The sequence below is a fragment of the Podarcis erhardii genome (genome assembly GCF_964252035.2).
Source record: "Podarcis erhardii genome assembly, chromosome: 14".
Classification (NCBI taxonomy): domain Eukaryota; kingdom Metazoa; phylum Chordata; class Lepidosauria; order Squamata; family Lacertidae; genus Podarcis; species Podarcis erhardii.
The window spans coordinates 52,861,522-52,867,508 of NC_138503.1; positions in this window are offsets into that span (position 1 = coordinate 52,861,522).

Sequence of the window (5,987 nt, forward strand, 5' to 3'; positions counted from 1 at the left end):
CCGAGCTGGAAAGCCCACCACCTGTCCTCTCGACCCGTGCCCGTCCTGGCTGATTAGAGCGTGTCCAGACGAGGTGCGGGGCCCCCTGGGGGATATCATCAATCTGTCTCTTGGCGCTGGGACATTCCCAGGGGAACTGAAGGAGGCAGTGGTGCGCCCGCTCTTAAAGAAAACATCATTAGATCCTTTAGATCTATCCAATTACCGCCCGGTTTCGAATCTTCCATTCCTGGGTAAGGTGATTGAGAGAGCGGTTGCTGAACAGCTTGGTAGGTTTCTGGATGAAACATCAGCTCTGGATCCATTCCAGTCCGGCTTCCGCGCTGGTCATGGGACCGAGACGGCTCTGGTCGCCCTAACAGATGATCTCCGCAGGCAGCTGGATCGAGGCGGGTCGGGGCTGCTGATTCTTCTAGACCTGTCAGCAGCCTTCGACATGGTCGATCACGAACTCCTAGACCACCGCCTTGCCGACGTGGGGATCCAGGGCACAGTCCTTCAATGGCTGCGCTCGTTTCTCTCTGGTCGGGGACAGAGGGTGGCGCTTGGGGGGGAATTGTCATCCCGCCACTCCTTGGTGTGTGGTGTGCCCCAGGGTGCAATACTCTCCCCGATGCTTTTTAACATCTTTATGCGCCCCCTCGCCCAGCTTGTCCGGAGTTTTGGGCTGGGCTGCCATCAGTATGCTGATGACACCCAACTCTATCTGTTGATGGACGGCCACCCGGACTCTGCCCCAGACACACTGATCAGATGCTTGGAGGCTGTGGCTGGATGGTTTCGTGGGAGCCGGTTGAAGTTAAATCCTTCGAAGACAGAGGTCCTCTGGCTGGGACGGGACGACTTGGGACTGAGGGGGCAACTCCCATCTCTTGCGGGGGTGCAATTAGTGCCAGCACCATCCGTTAAGAGTTTGGGTGTAATCTTCGATACCTCCCTCTCTATGGAGGTGCAGATTGCAGCTATAACAAAGGCGGCATTTTTTCATCTCCGCCAAGCTAAGCAGTTGGCTCCTTACCTCTCTCGCCCTGACCTAGCCACTGTGATCCACGCGACGGTCACCTCCAGACTGGATTATTGTAACTCGCTCTACGTGGGGCTGCCCTTGAGACTGACCCAGAAACTCCAACGGGTGCAGAATGCCGCAGCGAGACTCCTTACGGGGTCTTCGCTTAGAGATCACATTCATCCGGTGCTATACAAGCTGCACTGGCTCCCGGTGGAGTACAGGATCAGGTTTAAGGTGCTGGTTTTAACCTTCAAAGCCCTATACGGCCTAGGGCCCTCGTACCTACGGGACCGCCTCTCCTGGTATGCCCCACAGAGGAACTTACGGTCTTCAAATAAAAACACCTTGAAGGTCCCAAGCCACAGAGAGGTTAGGCTGGCCTCAACCAGAGCCAGGGCTTTTTCGGCTGCGGCTCCAACCTGGTGGAACGCTCTGTCACAAGAGACAAGGGCCCTGCAGGACTTGACATCTTTCCGCAGGGCCTGCAAGACAGAGCTGTTCCACCTGGCCTTTTGTTAGGGCGCAGCCTGACTCCCTCCTTTGGCAATCTTTTCAAGACTTTAGCTTATGGTTGCCATTAATTTTGTTTTTAACTCATTTTTATAATGTTTTATAATGTTGTATTGTTTTAGTGTTGTTAGCCGCCCTGAGCCCGGCTTCGGCTGGGGAGGGCGGGATATAAATAAAATTTATTATTATTATTATTATAGCTATGCAATGGTTCCCAAAGTGGCGGGCGGGATTGGGATTACCTAGTGGGGGAGCTAAGAGCCAAGGAGACAGAAGTGGGGCATTGGAGGCTGACCACTCCAATCACATCCTTCCTTCCTTCCTTCCTTCCTTCCTTCCTTCCTTCCTTCCTTCCTTCCTTCCTTCCTTCCTACAAACTTCTTAAAAAACCAATTACAAGAATAAAGCATTGTCTTCCATAACAAGTGCATGTACAGATGTTTAGTCTTGTATGCAGTCATCCACGTGGCATCAAAACAGATGTGGAAATTCTTTTGCATGACAGATGGAGCTCACATCCACAGAGTATACTTCAGAGTAAAGCACTCAGATAATTTGTCCATAGCGGCTGAGACGGAAGGGAGATTACTGTGCCGTTGTTAATAAACGATATAAATTGATACTCTACGGAGTCAAAGCCATCTTTACTATTCCTCTTATCACCCTCTGATGGTGAGTTAAGCGCTTTGTAAGAGCTATATTCCACATATAATAGGTGGTGGCTTCTTTCCAATTGGAAGCAACTGTTTGTCTTGCTGCTGTCAGGAGAAAGATGACCAACTCTTTACGCTTAACGCTTGGCCTGGCAATGGTTCTGCACAGGCATTTTGACCCTTCCAACTCAAAGGGGAATGGACTCTGGCATGGGGCAGTCTACCCACAGCCAGAAGAACACAATTTGGGAAGTGAAGGAGCTTCCCCATGTTGTGTGGGTCTGTGGGTGTTTTTTAAAAAAATAAGCAAATATCCATTATTGTTTTTCTTTGTTGAGATAAGGAAGAACATGCAGGCAATATTCTGCCCAAGTGCTCAGCAAGTAATAAGTGAGTGCAAAAGCACTAGCATAATTGAAAAGCACAAGGCACGCAATTTTTCAGTATCATAAAATTACATTTTATTAATGTTTAATACAATTAAAGCACTTTAAGTGTTATTAGATTACCGGTATTAGGTTCTTGCTGTTCATCAGTTGTGTGTGTGTGTGTGTGTGCGCGCGCGCGCATGTGTGTGCGTGTGCCAGCAAAACACACACACACACACACACACACATCTTAGAATCATAGAATTGTAGAGTTGGAAGGGACCATGAAGGTTGTCTAGTCCATGGGTAGGCAAACTAAGGCACGGGGGCTGGATCCAGCCCAATCACCTTCTAAATCCAGCCTGCAGATGGTCTGGGAATCAGCGTGTTTTTACATGAGTAAAATGTGTGCTTCTATTTGAAATGCATCTCTGGGTTCTTTGTGGGGCATAGGAATTCGTTCATATTTTTTTTCAAAATATAGTCCGGTCCCCCACAAGGTCTCAAGGACAGTGGACCAGACCCCTGCTGAAAAAGTTTGCTGAGCCCTGGGCTCTAGTCCAACCCTCTGCAATACAGGGATCTTTCGCCCAACTTGGGACTCGAACCCACAACCTTGGGATTAAGAATCTCATATTCTACTGACTGGGCTCCCTTAGGCCCCTAGACCATTTCTTGGCATGGCTTGGGGCTCCCTTTCTTACGCTACAATAAATAAGCTGATGGAGAGTATTTGTATTGGGGTGCCTGTAATGGAATTGCACCCCAAACTCATATGTAAGTAATGTTAGTCATGATTTAAGAACAGCAGCATGGTGAGGGCAAGCGCTTCACAAATTGCATTCTGCAGCCCCATTTCTCTCTGCCAATGCACACATTCAGAACCAAATCACTCACAAATTATCACACTGTGTGTGCATGCATGACTAGTGATATGAAATATAGCTGTGCATGATGGATGGAAGGATAGTTTGAGAGGGGGTGGGACTGCTGCCTTGTCTGAGCAGTTAACCCTTTGTAGGAGGGCTCTAAGAGGGGCTACGATGTGAGACCATTTTGATGCTCGCGGGTTTTCGTTTGCATGTTTTAGAGAAGAAAAGCACACTGCATAGGTAAAGGTAAAAGTAAAGGACCCCTGGACAGTTAAGTCTAGTCAAAGGTGACTCTGGGGTTGCGGCACTCATCTCGCTTTCAGGCCGAGGGAGCCGGCGTTTGTCCACAGACGGTTTTCCGGGTCATGTGGCCAGCAGGACATTCATCCAGTGCTTTACCAACTGCACTGGCTCCCGGTGGAGTACAGGATCAGGTTTAAGGTGCTGGTTTTGACCTTTAAAGCCCTATGTGACCTACGACCCACATACCTACGGGACCGCCTCTCCTGGTATGCCCCACTTTAGGTCCACAAATGACAACACTTTGGAGGTCCCAATTCGCAAGGTGGTTAGATTGGTCTCAACTAGGGCCAGGGCCTTTTCAGTACTGGCCCCGACTTGGTGGAACGCTCTGTCACAATTGACTAGGGCCCTACGGGACTTGACATCTTTCTGCAAGGCCTGCAAGACAGAGCTGTTCTGCCTGGCCTTTGGTTTGGACTCAGTCTGACCCTTAGGTTTCCCTCCCCTTACAGTTTTGATCTATGGGCTACTTTTAAAATGAGGCTGCATTTTAAATTGCATTTTAACCTCTATTTAAATTGGGGTTTTTTTCCTATTATGTTTTTATTGTAATTTTACTTGTGTTAGCCACCCTGAGCCCGGTTCTGGCCGGGGAGGGCAGGGTATAAATAAAAATTATTATTATTATTATTATTATTATTATTATTATTATTATTAATAATAATATTAAACCGCTACTGGTGCACGGAGGACCGTGACGAGTGCCAGAGCACATAGAAACGCTGTTTACCTTCCCGCCGGAGCGGTACCTATTTATCTACTTGCACTGGCATGCTTTTGAGCTGCTAGGTTGGCAGGAGCTGGGACAGAGCAACAGGAGCTCACCCCGTTGTGGGGATTCAAACCGCGACCTTCCAATCAGCAAGCCCAAGAGGCTCAGTGGTTCAGACCACAGCGCCCCAAGAACAAACACCTCTACGTTGTGAGGCTACCCTATCAATATGTGACTCTTCCTTCCAAAATCTCCCTTTGTGCAATGGTTTTTGATGAAGTCCTCTTCAAATATCTTCAGGGTTGTCACATGGAGCAAGTTTGTTTTCTCCTGCTCTGGAGGGTAGGACTCTGACTAATGGCTTCAAGTTACAAGCAAGGAGATTCCTGTGAAAGGAAGAACTTTCTGACAGTAAGAGCTGGAATGGTCTTCTTCGGAAGGTGGTGGGCTCTCCTTCCTTGGAGGTTTCTAAGCAGAGGTTGGATGGCCCTCAGGGTCCCTTCCAGCTCTAGGATTCCATGATTCTATGTCTGCCAAAGCATCCTGAACAGTCTGCCCATTTTATGGCACCCGCAATAAATGTTCCACACAGCTGGCGTTGTTTCTTTACTCTTTATTTTTGTTGGTACAATCTTATTTTTGAAAACACACACAAACACACACACACACATACTTGAAGGTTTATCGATTCCAGTTTTGGTGGAAAGTACTAGGACTTTTGAGGAGGAAGGGGGGTTAAAATAATCACTCAAAATAACAGCAGACCCTGACCCCAGGAGTATTTTGCATCTTGTTGCTGCCTTTCCCCCAGCTGCTTCTTCAGCACCACATTTTTTGTTCTTGTTTAGGACTTCTTTCTTCATAAAGCAATCCCAGGAAGTCAAGGACCCACGTAAAGTATTTGATTTCCCTGCATCCTGACATTATTGAAGCAAATGCAGCTGATTAAGAGTGAATGAATTTGCTCCCTGGACCAGTCACACCACCAATCACAGCCACACTTTCTGAACTGGCCACGTGGGTGATGATAGTCAGCTAGACATGTAAGGGCCAGCAGAACTTATTCAGGAAACTGCTGCTTTCATATATTTTTTTAATAATATTTATTAGCTTTTCAACAAGAAAAAGTTACAAAAATAGTAAAAAGAAAATACAAAGAGATACAAAACCAGAAAAGAAAAGAAAAAATAAAAGCAGTTAAAAATAAATCCCTCTTTCTATTATCTTACCACTCATTTACTTATTTTCATGACTTCCTCACACCTCCCTTTTTTTGTATTCCAGTTAATAATTAGTTCAGCAAATCCATACCCTCTTTGTTTACTCTTAGTTCTTTATCTTCACATATTATAACTTTGAATTTTCATCTAATATCAATCCATTTTTACATATTCCTATTCTATCTTATTGCTAAAACCACTTCATTTCATTCCAACATCATTAACATTCAATAATTTTACAGTGTTTCTGTAAATAGTCTTTAAATTTCTTCCAATCTTCTTCCACCAACTCTTCTCCCTGGTCTCAGACAGGAAACTGCTGCTTTCAGAGGTGAAAACC